Consider the following 14,974-nt stretch of genomic DNA (forward strand, 5'->3'; position numbering starts at 1 on the left):
TTCTTTGTGTTCGAGAGGGAGATTAAGCTCTCTAAGAAAACACAGATAATTTTACCGGCGTGTGTAAGGTCCCATACGTGCTACCCTGCATGTCAGACGGGATTTGGTATTGAAAAGCTGTTAGGGCGGAAGAAGAGAAAAAAAAATGTGTGAAGAACAGCACTTTGGTGAAAATAATATGATTGAAAAGCCAGCGGAACCCATACTTCTCAAACATCTTTGCAATGACTTTACTCAACAAAAACAAGAACATAGAAGTATCGCCACCTATGCGGATGACATCATCAATATACGAATGCCACAAAATATCGAATGCATCCTACTCATCTACTAAGCAGCCGACACGCTTTGGTGAATTGACATGTGTTCGATTTTGATAACGGGGCAAACGTTGACTCCGGATCAGTGATTGACCCAGAGAAAATTAATCGTGGTTCGTCTGTCGTGAGCAATAGGCGTGACATCCCAGCTCCGGCCCTGTGCCGCATGTTTACGGCTGCTTCGTAGATAAGTAGAATGTATTCGCCCCTTTCGGGCCATTCGTGCACTGACGATGCCATCCGCATCGGTGGTGGAACGTCTATGTTTTGTTTTTATTTTGCTTGAATGCATCTATTTGTTAGACGTGCACAAAAACAAACTTGTTATTTACTTGTAAAATGATGTTGGCTATATGTTACATTCAAAATGAAGGCGATGTGAAAATGAAGTTGAGTTATTTGAATGTGTCTATGCAGCCTTTCCTAACGCTTGTTAAGCAAGCAAATATACTGGACATGACCGAACAAACTTAAGCCCTGACGCTTCATAGAAGAAGGCATAGGACCAAATGTGCTTCTCAGAACCACGGGTGACTAGCTATTTGTCAATTTGGTTTTCACAAATATTCATATGTTTTTCATTGCTATTGGCTGTGCGTCCTAATTATAATAGCGTCCTACCTTCTGTATCACATCAGACTTGTCGCAGAAGAGATCAGTAGCTTGTCCAAGTCGGCGCACATAACAGTTTAATAGCCCTAACGCTAGAGCCATAACCGTGGAACTTCGTCAACTAGCCCAGTTTAAGGCAGGGGTTGTGAACCTTACAGTTAAATCCTGAACATGTCGTACCATAGAGAGCAGCCGATGCCCTATTTATTAAAATGTGGAACGCACTCAAACCAATTAATCAATTTTTGTTATCTGCAAAGGGAGAAGAGGAGGCAAAAGTTTTGTCTCACTGCGAGAAGCTCCCAACTAAAGAAAAGTCGGGTCCGTAGTGCTGGAACTCATTTTGTGATGTGATGCCATTGTGGTGTGCCTTCCTGTTCTCATTCCCTTGTTTCCTTTGTTTTCTTCAATCAGATGGGTGTGTTTTTTTTATTGAAGACAACCGCTTCCCTGCTTCTATTCTATATGAGTAGAATTTACGTATATTTGGCTAATTATAATTGATCAAGGAAAATATCAATAATTCAATTACAACACTAAAAACACTGACGTCGCCATAATAACACTGACATCTGTGTGCTTGTGCACAGAAAGAAAAACTCATTGCCCTTCCACGCTGTGAAGAATCACCAGTGAAGCTGTGTATGTGGGCCGCGTAACGGTGAACTGCACCTCCGCCGCGGGTCGCCTCGGCATTTCACTGTCTTCGGGATCGGCCCACATATGGAGAGTGCTTAATGCCTGCTTCGCTTCCGCCGTGGGTTGGCCCGGCATTGCACTATATTCGGGATCTTTTTCACACTGGCACACAATAGTGGAGAAAGTAGCCCTTAACGGCTTCGCTGTAACACACAAAAAAAGAAATGTAAGACAACTAAAGTGATAAGGTACGGGATCAAAAATAGAAGTAAACATGAACTGCATTAACAGCGATATCATTATGTCACTCTGGCCACGCTAGAGCGTTGACAAGCGACAGTACGATAAACAACATTTACGGAAGTAGAGAGAAAGACAGAAGGGAATTGCAGCTACAAAGAAGGCTTATATTAATGACAATCAATCAATCAATCAATCAATCAACTGATAAGTCGTTTACTTCACATGCCAAGGAACAACTTCAAGGCCCAAGCGCTGAAGCATGCATACATTAAAAGAAAGTACAAAAAAGAATTAAGATTAATATAAAAAAACAAAAAGGGAAAGAAAGAAATTATATACAAAAAGCGACAAGGCATTATCACAAAAACGAATAGAATAAAAAAAAATTCGAGGACACCTGAGCACTTATGAGTTGTGAGTGCGAAAGCGTTAATCTCCAGTTGAATGCCGCTGAGCAGTCCGAGTAATGAACTCCTCGTGGGCAAACGAATGCGTTAAGAGGGCTGGCTCGTTTTGATTTGGCTTTATCGAGGCGCAGTTAGAACGCAGGTAAGAGGTTGCGCCGACAAGGAACGCATGGATAACACGGGCTTCCGAGAGCGAGAGCGAGGGTGACGTGGCGTCGCAGCGATGCCCTCTCCCCTCGCGCAACGCTTGGCGCATTCTTGAGACAGCAGGCGTACCTTTTCGCTCGCTCTGCTCTGTCGAGCGGCGCTCGTGGCTTGGTGTAGCAGCTAATGAGAATTTAGCTGCCATTGCGCTGTTACAGATGACAGACGCTGGCTTTTTCGCTCAACGGGCCGTCTGACGCATCCGCATCAAATGAAAAATTATGAGGACAAAAGTGTAGGTGCAAATAAACGCAAAGTATATACAAAATAAACAGGGAAAAAGCATTTCAACAATGTGTGAAACAATGAAAATATACCACACCTCCACCACCGCCAACAACAACAACAACAGCAGCAGCAACAACAACAACAACAATAATAGTAATAATAATAATAATAATATTAATAATAATAATGATAATAATAATCGGTCGTTAATTCAATTAGTCATTTATTTACCGTCCCCAAGAAGAAGGTAATGTATGAAAGCTGGCGCACGTATATGTTATAAACCAATCAACCAACCAAACAAACAACTACATCTGCAGGGGAATATAAGTAATATAAACAAATTGAATAACAAAATTAATTATTAAATAAGGTGTGTACATACAAAAAATAGCAAGATAACTACAAAATAAAGCAGGAATAGGGCCTTTAAACAATTTCGAAACTATGAAACAGCAGCGTAAAGCTCGGAAAAGAACGATGGGTCCGAGTTGTGAAAGATATGAAGATTATGACTATAAGCTTTAGAATAACTTGGTATTCTGTGGACGGTTGTATGTTGGCGATGACAGGCGCGAACACGCAAAGATCTACTTTCTCTCGTATCTTGCGTGGCATACGACGCTTGATGCAACTGAGGAGTTCGGGGCAGGGGAGGATACCGTGAAGGAACTTGAAAAAGAACAGGTCACCATTACATCGGCAACGAATCATACGGGTAATGACAATAATCCAGCAGTGCTAGAACAAGATTCAGTGTCGTTGGTCGCAAAGAGGTGATGATATATGCTTAGAAACTTTTTCTTAACCTCCTTTATAATTTCGGTGCTGGATCCACAGAGAAGCCATTTCAGACGGCCTATGCGTATTCGAGTTGAAGAAGACAGATATCCGTGTACAACTTCCGGAATGACGTAGGAGAAATGAAATCATTTGATGGTTTGCAAGCAGAGCCCAGAGAGCGCGTGCCCAGCATACGCCGCGCTGCAACGCATTTAGTGTGAGGAGAAATGTGTGAGGCTACATCAATACGTCAACCGACATCATTCTCAGAGTTCTTAAGCGATGGTGCAGAGTCTACAGAATAGGAAAAAGAAATACTTGCTGTTTCGCGGTTGAAAGTCATGCCACCCCCTTGGTTTTAGCAGCAGTGAAGGTGAGGTTATCATGGCGCCATCGTCACACCATCATTTCATTATCATAACGCCGCCTTAATTTCTTCGTCATGCATGAAATTGCCGTGTTCGAGCGCCACAACCTTATGTTTGGCTAGTTGATTGTTTTCTAGTGAAAATGTTTCAACCTTAGTCATGTGCTCTATATTTCGAAATTCTCGATAAGGAAGAACCGCGTTCTTTGCGAACACCAAAGAAAGCTTCGCTTAAACCGATTTCTCAGAGCTACCATTCTTTATTCAAATGTTTACAGCGAAGCTGTGTATGTCTAGGTTCTAGAAAAAAAATTGCGTTCGTCCATCGAGATGTAGATGAAGAATTTTTCACCGTACATGAGCCGACACCGAAGATAGTGCAAATACCGGGCCTACCAGCGGCAAAGGTGAAGCAGGGTTTACGAACTCCGCCAACTTGCAGAAAGTTAAACACCTTAGGTCCAAAGGCAACCCGTATCAGATATTATGTTGATAAGAACAGATACTACACTTTGACCGGCGTCGGTCATGCCTACGTTCTCACCGCCCTCTCTTTGTCAGCGTTCCAAGCGCTTGCGTATCTCCTTTCCTTTCCTTCCGCTCTCCCGTGGTGGCGGTCTCGTAAGCGTGTCCTCTGCTGAGAGACAATTGCTGCGCTGCACTTTACCCCAACCTTTCCTTCCCATCATCAAGAATCTCCTTCTCTCTCGTAAGCGTGCTGCTCGAAGGGACCGCGAAGCGGAAAGGAATGCGAACTCTTCACGTGTCCCCGATAACGCAAACTTGGAGCGTTTCACCGGAGCAACGGGCAGGTTTCAGAGGGAGTTTGCGGGGAACCAATTTTGTGTGGCCTGTATTGCGTGTGACAGCTTGTGGTTTTCGAGTGACCTCACAACCATTATTCCACCGCAGGACTACGACCAACGCGCGATCGCCTTGGCTACCGTGCAGTAATGTGTGCGTGCCGGTTATACGTACAGGGATCAGTTAGTAAGGGGTGCCATACCACGTTTTGCAACAATACATGGGTATGTATACCCCCCGGTGCCTCATCATCTTCCGAGGCTCAACGTCGTGGAGGAGCGACTACTCGTGCCTCGCCTTCCATTTACGTGCATATGGAGTTTGACACTCGCTAGTGGACAGTTCGCCATTAAGTTGCCCGCATACACAGCTTCGCTGCTCACCCACCTTCACAGAATGGAATGGCACTATTTTGTTTTTCAGCTGTCGTGTGGCCGTTGCAAGCAAACTAAGGGAGCACCTTAGTTTACCTTACCTATTACCTCGCACCTATTACCTCGAGCACCTTAGCACATCCATTACGTCGCTTCCTCCTCCTCGCATTTCATACGCGTAAACCGGCAGAGTTTCTTTCGAGCGCGTTAAAATTAACTTTGCCGCAGGTCACAACAGAATTTGTGGCGTGATGAGTAAGAACCAACCCAAACCGTGAAATATTGATAGCCCTTCTGGTCTTTTGCAACTTTTTTTCTTCCATTCTTTTCCATTATATTTCCCATCACCAGAGCTATGTCAACCAATTTGATAGCAGCGTAAAATTATCTTGTGCTTTTAATTTTCTTGGTGTGGCTGACGGGGTGGAGGGGAGGTGTAGCTTATATGAGTTGCAAAGTGCAAGTAACGGTCGTGAAAGGATGCACTCCCGCTTAGCATGTTCGCATGCTTAGTTAGCTTCGTTGAATCCTGAGACACAACTATTTGTTGTTTCTTTTTCTCTCTCGCGTTAGTGCCGCCTACACATTTTCTACATTACTGTCTTCCTTGTTCATCTTTCTCGCTTTTCCTTTTGTGACGGCTTGAATTAGCATCCAGACTTAGTCAAACAAACCACGCGTCTTCGTTGCTTCAGCTTTTTTTTAAGTTAAGGGTTAGTAATCAAAGCGAATGTGAGAACAGACACGTGCTGATGACGTGACTTACGGCAATAGCGTCATGTCTTTTCCTTTTTTTTTTTCATTGCTGCCAGCTTCTGTCGTTGCAGTGTCTTTCCTTCCCATTTCTTTCTATCATTTCCTTGCCGAATTCTTTTTCGTCCGTTGAAATCTTCCTGAGTTCGATTGATGAGGTTCGTTCTGTCTTTATACTTATCTAATTTGTTTATATTCCCGACTCGTCATTTGAGTTGGGTTGGAAAAATGGGCATGGCCCAGTCTTTCGTTGATTAAAAAAAAATTTAACGGCTGCAAGCTTATTCGAACGAGACTGAACAGGGCGGCTCGTTGAGTCTTCAAACTTCAATTACTAGTAGCTCCTTCTATGGGGACCTAATTTATCCCCGCGTTCTTCTTGATTTTATCGTGGTGGCCCAAATAAAGCAGTTCGAGTGATGAAATCTCTAGCTTGCTGCCGCGTGTCTTCAGTGCCGTCTAACTAGTTTTGCCTCAATAGAAAGTGCGGATCCGAAAGCAAGTGGAGTCCGCCCTTCTGAATGCCTGCTATAATGATAAGCAAATTCTGTGCAACCTTGTTCTATCGCTATTCTTCAACTCTGCCCTCACGTGAACGCCGAAAGCTTCTGTGGGTGCTCGCATTTATTGCACCAGATGTGCTCATCAAGCTGCGGTATTCTTTTTTTTTTCAGCAAGTTCAATTTCCTGACTCTATGAACGCCAGGCTAGCAAGCTCGCTTTTGTATTCAGCCCGGTCTCACTCGTAACTTAGGAACGACAAATGTACATTGAGATAGATCACTGTACACCCGCAGTGGTCTCAACACCGTGTAAAAATTCGACATTGGCCTCAGTCAGCCGTTACTTCTATGGAGACTAAGCTAAGTGCTGAAAACTAAAGGTGCTGAGGACAAGTATCTTTCAATGATAATTTTCAGGTATGTGATCACTTTCGCGACGTTTCTTGTGGCTCGAAAGGAGGCCCGCCGAAGTTTTTTTTTTGTTCTTGTTTCATCCACTTTCATGTCCATTAATTTATCATTTGTTTTTTTGGATTAGTAAGTAAAACTAATTTCCCCTGCGTTGTCATAATTGGTGCCCTTGTTTGTTGGCTTCATATGATATGATTAATAAATATAATAACCCCCTTTCTTCTCGTTGACTCCAAAGAGTGTAGGAATTCGCGCCCATTCGTCGTGCTCGCCGAATGGCAGCAACGTCGGAATGAAGGAATGAAGGACAGGGCTGGCTGCGAACCGCTTAGCCGGTGCTCGGACCCGGAAACCGCCCAAAAAGATTTAATTACCTAGGTATTGTGCTGTATGCATGTCCCGTGTTGAGAAAATTAAATACAGCTCGCAGGTAACTGCTGTACGGTTTCGGCGACGAAAGGACACACGAGAAAATGCGAATTCTTCAAGGCACTTTGTCTGCATGCTAGGGGTCAGCAAGAAAACTGGATTGCTGCCACCGAAACATTTTCAGGGGCACAAAGGTTTCGAATGCGTGTCGCTTAAATATCTCGTATAATATCACTCTCACTACAGCTTGTCTCATCCCTAATTAGGTGCGCTCACTCGCCTCTGATAGAGCCAAGTGCAAGGAGGTCAGCAAGAAGTAGTGTCTATTCGCAAACCGCTCGACATAGCGTGCACGGAAATAAGTTCGTTTACTCTATTGTTTACCTCGCACTTCGATCAGTGGCACCGTGCACACACATACGCTGCAAGGTTAGCGAAATAGCTACCGTAACTTGTTCCTAAGCATGCGACATATAAACACACGACCGAGAAAAACGTTCATTGCGAGCACCGGTGCTACATTAGCCACGTTAGTTCTATGGTGCGGCTTGCTTGCTTTGTGGCGTCCCGCCTTCACTATCTGCACTTTTGTGTTTGCCTAATCAGTGATCTTAGTGCCTGCCTGGAGTTCAATTTCGTTTCGTCGCAATGACTGGGGTCGGGTATCGAACGCCACTGGTCGTTTACCGGGGAAACAGCATTGTTGGAGAGTAGGGAAAACTAAGCAACAGATCGATTCGACCAGGTAATCCTGAATGATTGGATCGATATCACAGATCGAAGAGCTCATTTTCTAAGCACAACAGCTATGCGCCCGTTTGGCTGCTCGTGTTATTCCCCGCAAAACTCTGACTTTCGCGGCCGCACAAGGTCTGGCTTGCACTAACAATGACTGATGTCGCTTTGTGCAAAATAAATAAAATACTTCACAGAGATAAGGGTGATGAAGCTTTTGCTGGTTAAGGTTCTCTATGTCTCCCATGTGCTACCGTTATTTTTATTTTTCTGATAAGGGGGTGGGTGCAGGGCTTCCGTAATTTGGCACTGTCAATTCGGTGCGTGTCGTAAGAAGGCACTGGACGGAAGACTATATCTCATTCCGTCTGTTATCACGGCTTGATAAAAGCAAATTTTATTTGTGAATAGCATTCTCAGAGACAGCGTGGCTTTTTTACAGACTTGTCGTTCTGCGCATATACAGAGGGTCCTAATACAGTCTCCAGGAAAAAGGCACCATTGGGTATGTCTCATTTTATCTATGGTACACTTTAAACCTCTTTAAAGGCGATTGCTCGTCGAAAATGACTGAGCATTAGCTGCAGATGTATAAGACCACGAATAAGCGAGTTGTCTGTAGACAGTCAATGGGCTCTGAAGAGAAATATCGATATGCTTCCTAAACTAGCTCTCTAAGCGCCTGCTAGATTGTCTAAGTTAATTTCGTGAGTGTCGTTCACATTATTTTTCTTCTTGGGATGACGAGTTTTTTCTGTCACGTGCTGTACGCGACAATAATCGGGCCCAATCTTAGTTAATCATTTCACGTACTTCAGACGCGTGTTCTTGACCGAAGTGCTCGTTCAACTGGAGTATATTAAGGAGTTCGGTGCACAATAACCATCGCTAGCTTAGCGGTCTACATTCATTTCCGATACTTTTAACTTCCCGTAGCAACGTTTTTAAGCGCATGCTAATTGTGTTTGCGTTTGGTTTACCACATATGTACTTAAATATATTATTTGAATCACATAGCCCCTCAGATCTGCCGCTCATTTGTAGCTCTGATCTGTAACATTAAGAGCTTTATTCACGATGATGGACGAAGATCCCTTCGTCGATATTAGGGATGTCATTTTCAACAAAAAGTAGTTCTTTAAGCATGCATTGTGGTAGTTTGCTTTGGCTACAGATAGGCGAGTGATCAATACGCGTTTTCTAACTATAAAATGCGATGTCCGACCATTCTTGTTTTCGAATTTCGGCCTAATGAAGCTTCTAGAGATATCGCAGGCCGCGTACAAATTAATGTTTGCATCGACCAATTAGCTCATGCGTAAGACTCAAATGTGGGCCGATCAAAAGATATTGAGCCCCTTCGACAATCACCGATTCCAAAGGGAAAGGGCACCGCACACGGCATGTGCTAAAAAAGTCGTGCCGCGCGTTTCTGTGTTGGGGGCCTCAAGCGCAGAGTTACCGATCGCTGACAGCTATTGAAGTGGCTCAGGAGTCCGAAGTCGAGGACGACCGCAAAGCCATAGCATTCGATTTGGGTTTTAGCACATATTATCACCACCTCTTTTTTATAAGCAACAAACTCTAGAAGCTTTCGTTGGCTGGTTCTTAAAAATAAGCAATCGGAATTTCTTGCCTGATTCGCAATATTAGTTACAGCGCTCTATCTACCGGCATACATCCAAAAGCAGGACATTGCTATCGTACAAGCTCTTCTCTGCGACTGTCCCTTTGTGTCTTCTTTTGTCCCGTCTTTGAATCACGCTACCGTACTCCCCTTGAAGATACATTACCAACAAGCCCACATTGCAACCCTCGTGACTGTACAGGGTCAACTGAGCGCTGAACAAACTTCATATGACTAGGTGCGTGTACGGGTAAAAAAAATCACGAATGTGTGGACGCCTGTTAGTAATCACAAACGTTGCGCGTGGGAAAGAGACAATGGAAAAAATACAGAGCTCTAATTTAGTTGGCATCAATAAGTTGCGGTTAGGAGATAATACCATTCTTCAATTTGGCCATGAATATGTGACATTTCAGAGGAGAATTGAGATATGAGGTTGATCCGATTTCGAGTGCTATTTCTGCTCGGATGCTAGTAACTGTCGCTTCATTTGAAATTCTATTTTAGCTAGCAATACCTTTCTACTGGCCGCCTGGGTGTGTATTGTTTCGCCGTTTTATTATAAAATCCCATTTTCTAACAACATCTTTGCAGGCAGACGTATACGTGTTATGTCTCTCCTTGAAATACAAACCTATTCAACACTTTGCTTATTGTTGCAAAAATAGTTTCGTTCAATATTGCTTCTCAGTTGGGTTCTATATCATAGAGTTCAGAGCTCAGCGTTCTCTATCTTGACTTCGTTTCTATATGTTGTCTTTCTCTGACGATGCCAATCATAATGAATAAGAGTAACGTAATTAACCTGGACTATTTGGAGTAAAAACCAAGCTACATGTGGCTTCAATTCCGGCGAGGACCGGATAAATTTAAAAGCGTTTTTTTTTTTCATTGAAGAGCGGTACTTGCTCAGTTGCACATGCCCAGTGACCCAAGAAGTCATCAAATAGGAGAAATAACGTTGCCGTTAAATAGGATAATAACGGACCAACCGAAAAGCGGGAAAGTTCTCAAATAATCGTGATCGCATTGAAAACCATCGTTAGTTGCCTTATCATTCTTAAAGCAAGAAAAAGAGAGGGGAAATATTGTTCAGAAGTACAAGATGAGCTTGACTCTTCTTCTACTTTGAGTGTTAGATAAAAGGGGTTATACTAGAGGTGACGTTGGGGACGAAGAGCTTTAGTGAATTGTCTGTCAGATGAATTTTTCATGGCCTCGACGCCAGCCATGCGCAGTGCGGGAATGCAAATATAAAACCGACGGCTTTGCAACTGGGTTTACAGTCTTGGCAAGGTCTCTGTAGTAAGTCTTCAGTAAGCGGTGGACTACCAATTTCCGGCAAAGAATCACCAAATTTCGCCTAATCGTGTGCGTGTTACCAGACAAACATAAAGCTCGTCGTGACTGTTCCTGATATGTGACAGCGAGGGGATTTGGGTAAGCCGGTACCCGTTGAAGTAACTGCCTTTATTGTTTTGTAAACATCACACATGAACAGCGCACGCGAGGCCTCGCTGATACCTCCGCGGCATTCAGAAAGACATAGAAGGATTGAACATGTTTTTTCGTTGCCGTTCTCATACTCACATTGACGAGAGATTTAGCGTACCCTCCCAGCGAATACTCAGAGAGCAGTTGTGCAATTAATTGTCTAGGGGGTTTCAAGCAAACAAAAATCGATTAACGATGACACTCTCGATTAATGTTGATGTGTTACGGTTTGTGTTCCCCTTCCATTGGCACGAACACTTTCCTTCCATTCAGGCTCCTTTATTAAAGATTGCTATTTAAAACAGAAGACTTCGCATTTGTCTATGGGTGTGTCTTTATTATGCAGTGTTTTTAGTTGGCTGAAAAGCATGCGTGACTGCGGCTGATATTTAACGACATAACCGCCAGCCAAACTTCTTTGTTGTGTGTTTCTGTGCCTGCTTCAAAAGCACACATTGTAAGGAAAATGAATGAGTTTGGAATCAACTGCCGAAGAGTGCGCAAGTATGTATGCTCATATCGCAATAAAGGTCAAGCGCGCAGAGTTCTAGCTGTCTGGCCCCATCATGCTGCCGATGCGTCAGCAAAGAAGATGTGTGTCTGTAAAAGGCCCTCAGGGCTGAAAACTCCAAATGTGTTATACTATGAATCATAAGTGTTACATTGCTACCCTTTCGTTGGGACATTATAACCATTGCGTAATTTTCGCAATGTAGTCATATTCTATTGTCAGACGTCGTTACTATAAAGACTCATGTGAAGCTCACAGCCAGTTGTCCAGCGTGCCAAAGCTCACTCACTTGATTAGTGACTAACCCAACGTTGACTTCAGGGATAAAAGTTTTTGCAAATTTAAAGATGATGTACTCCTTATATGCTACCACCTCCAGTGCCTACATCCGGAAGAACGCTTATTGAAGGAATCGTACGCTCCACCAATATTTGGCCGTGCTATACCTCGTAGCAGTAGCTCTATTATTCAAGTCACGCATCGCATGTCTTAATGTCGCACATCAGCTTCATCGGCAAGGACGTGCACTTAACCTTTCGTGCCTAGCTTGGGGACACTAAAGTTAAATGCTTCAACGCTGTCTGTTAAAATGCCCGAATTTCCGGAGTTGTCGCCGTGTGCAGCTGAGGAAGCTACAGCAATTCATTTTACTCCAACAGCATATTTAACAAATTTCTTCTTTCCAGAAAGTCGTGCTTCAACTTGATATGAAGGTCACGAAGCTGCGCTGGAATTTTTGTCAACCACTGGACTGTACTCTCATCTGTAATGCCCGAACTCTGATTTTGGCATGTGTTGTGATGTAGCCTTCTATTTTTTTTCTATCGTTATCTTCTTGTTCTTGTATTTCGTTCTCTATTTTTGTTCTCCTCTTCGAGCGGGTCGGCGTGGTGTCTCTTTTGTGAGACAATAGCTAGCGCCGTCTTTTTTCTCTCTTTGTGGTGTTTATGTATGCTTACGTAAATAATAATAATAATAATTATATCAAAATAAAATCAGCCGAGCGTGCAAGAACTCTTCGTTGACTCCAGTGCTCCTGTTTAATATTTTTCATAATTTCACACCCGCCGCAGTAAATTGGGTCATAGCCGTAGAAAATCTTGCAGTACACTGACTTTTCTTTTGTTCTCATATGAGATGAATCGATTTTACTTCATTGCACGCACCTCTGAAAGTATGCGCAATATCAGCCACTGTATACATCGGGCAATGACGCCGCCTTGATGTGTGGTGTTCGTGAATGGATAGAGTGCTCTGCACCCGGCCGGGGCGATCGCATTAAATTAAATTACCGGGCTTTACGTGCGAAAACCAATTTCTGATTATGAGGCAGGCCGTAGTGGAGGACTCCGGAAATTTCGACCACCTGGGGTTCTTTAACGTGCACCTAAATCTAAGTACACGGGTGTTTTCGCATTTGGCCTCCATCAAAATGCGGCTGCCATGGCCGGGATTCTATCCCGCGACCTCGTGCTCAGCAGCCCAACACCATAGCCACTGAGCAACCACAGCGGGTAGGCGGTCGCATTTCGATAGGGGCAAAATGCAGAAACGCCCGTGTACCATGCACTGGGGCCAGCCCGTCAAAGATCTCCTGGTGGTAGAAATCAAGCCGGAGTCCACCACTTCGGTGCACCCGTAATCAAATGGCGGTTTCCGCACTTAAAACTTAATCCTAAGAATTCAGAGCGCTGTAGAATACCAACGCAGACGCGTGGTAACGTACAGAGTCTTTTGCTGGGTTTCGATACGTGGCGACTGCCTGGTTTTGCATAATGGTATTCAAGAACTGAGTTCAACAGCTGAGAGCAGCCAGTGGCGAAATTCGCTTCTCGCAGCGCTATTCACGATGTCAGCCGACTAAGATTTCATTACTAAAATGCTTGACTGGTGCTTTTGACAAAAATTGAAACCCAGCCAAGTCTTACAACCTGCCAGCTGCAGAAGGACGAAATACCGTTTCTTTTCTACTCGAAACGTTAATTTTCTCTCTTATGGGGCAGAAAGGAATAAGGTAAGCATACTGAAACAATCAGGCTGCCGGAAACTCATTCCTAGAAGCCTTGCGAATGGTGGTGGTGGTAATGGTGGTGGTGGATTGTAGCAACAGGCGGGTTTAGCCTGGCAAACAAGGCCGGCAATTGCTCCGCCCGAGCGTCTCGCACAATACCGCTGAAGGGTTTCACCAAATGTCCATCAAACCAGTCTCTGTTAAGAATCCGATGAGGAGACGTGAAGTTTCTTTGTGGAAGGCGTAGCAATAGCTTCTGCTCTCCGCAAATTAAAGACTGCCTCCTCAGAATGTGGTTGTCCTTACGGACTCAAAGGCTGCGTCACAACAAGTATACCGTGGTTTGCCATCCCTCAAGTTCCCACGCAAATCACTAACCATCGTGCCCCGCAGGGGCGTCTGCGTCAGCAGGCGTTTGGTGCGTTGCGCCACCACGGACCCGAGCACATGAGGGTTGGACCCTCCCGCGTGTAGCCGTGCGCGGCTTAGCCGTGTCCGGGGAAAGGGGGATCCTGGAGGTTGAGCCGATGCCGGGTGCTCGGACCTTTAAGGCCCCCCGGCGGAGGCAACACACCTCTTTGGCCTCTGCTTCACGTAGACGGCACCCCCGGACTGACCCACCCGGGGGAAATCGGCAGTCGCCTTTTCCTGTCCCCCTCTTCAATCTTTTTCTTTCGTATCTTCTTTCTTTTACTGTCCTATCATCTCTTCTCTTCCGTCACTTCCTAATTTCTCTAGGCGGCTAGGGTTAACTTTGTGTATGTGCCCTCCCTTGGGTATGTTATATTAGGTTATAGCAGCAATGCACGGCTGGCGTCTGCAGCCTTACAGGTTAAGTGCTACAGCGTCCCCCTGTTGGGCTCCATGGTGGGTGGCCGCCATTGCCGCCGAAAATGTCCGTAATATTATGGGAACACCTGCTTTTCCACGTCTGCTTGATCGTCACCCTCAAAAGAGGGGACGCACCGATGAAATTCTAAGCTTCTTCAAACCAAAAGAAATTTTCCCCCGATTCCAAGTCGTTCACAGCGAAAAAACAGAAAAACCAGCTAGAACAGTATCTCCTTTCCTTGTTGCTAAAGGCTTGACTGATGCACTTGGCCCAGGCTATAAAGTCACCAAAATGTCGAGCGGGGACCTCCTCCTTGAAATCCATGATAAAGACCAGCACAGCAAACTAAACAAACTTGTGGCATTTGGAGATATTCCTGTTACCGTTTCCCCTCATCGATCTATGAACACAGCACGCGGTGTAGTATCTGATGCAGATCTCATTGATTTGTCCGAAACAGAGCTGTTAGAGGGCTGGAAAGAGCAAAATGTCACTAACGTACAACGAATCATCATCCGAAGAGAAAATAAAGAAATTCCTACTAAGCACCTGATCCTCACATTTGCCACTTGCGATCTGCCACAAACAATAGAAACTGGATACACAAAGATAGCTGTCAGACCATACATCCCTAATCCAAGAAGATGCTTCCAATGTCAAAGATTTGGCCACGGATCGCAGAGCTGCCGTGGTAAACTCACGTGTGCGAAATGTGGAGTCCAAGGCCACGCCTCAGATAAATGTGAA

General features: G+C 44.5%; 1 protein-coding gene and 1 pseudogene across 4 annotated transcripts in view; one reads left to right on the forward strand and one right to left on the reverse strand.

Annotated features, from left to right (window-relative positions):
- The window catches only part of LOC135914717 (chondroadherin-like), a 660,669-nt gene that overhangs the window by 429,964 nt on the left and 215,731 nt on the right, over positions 1–14,974 (forward strand). For 3 of the 4 annotated variants that reach the window (XM_070533920.1, XM_070533919.1, XM_070533918.1), the window contains exon 3: positions 8,195–8,257. The exons of the other annotated variant lie outside the window; for it this stretch is intronic. The gene's annotated coding sequence lies outside the window, so the exon portion shown is untranslated. The remainder of the gene's footprint in view (positions 1–8,194; positions 8,258–14,974) is intronic. 4 annotated transcript variants of the gene reach the window in all.
- On the reverse strand, positions 4,156–4,333 carry LOC135914727 (U2 spliceosomal RNA; annotated as a pseudogene).

This window comes from Dermacentor albipictus, chromosome 2 (assembly GCF_038994185.2).
Source record: "Dermacentor albipictus isolate Rhodes 1998 colony chromosome 2, USDA_Dalb.pri_finalv2, whole genome shotgun sequence".
Taxonomy (NCBI): domain Eukaryota; kingdom Metazoa; phylum Arthropoda; class Arachnida; order Ixodida; family Ixodidae; genus Dermacentor; species Dermacentor albipictus.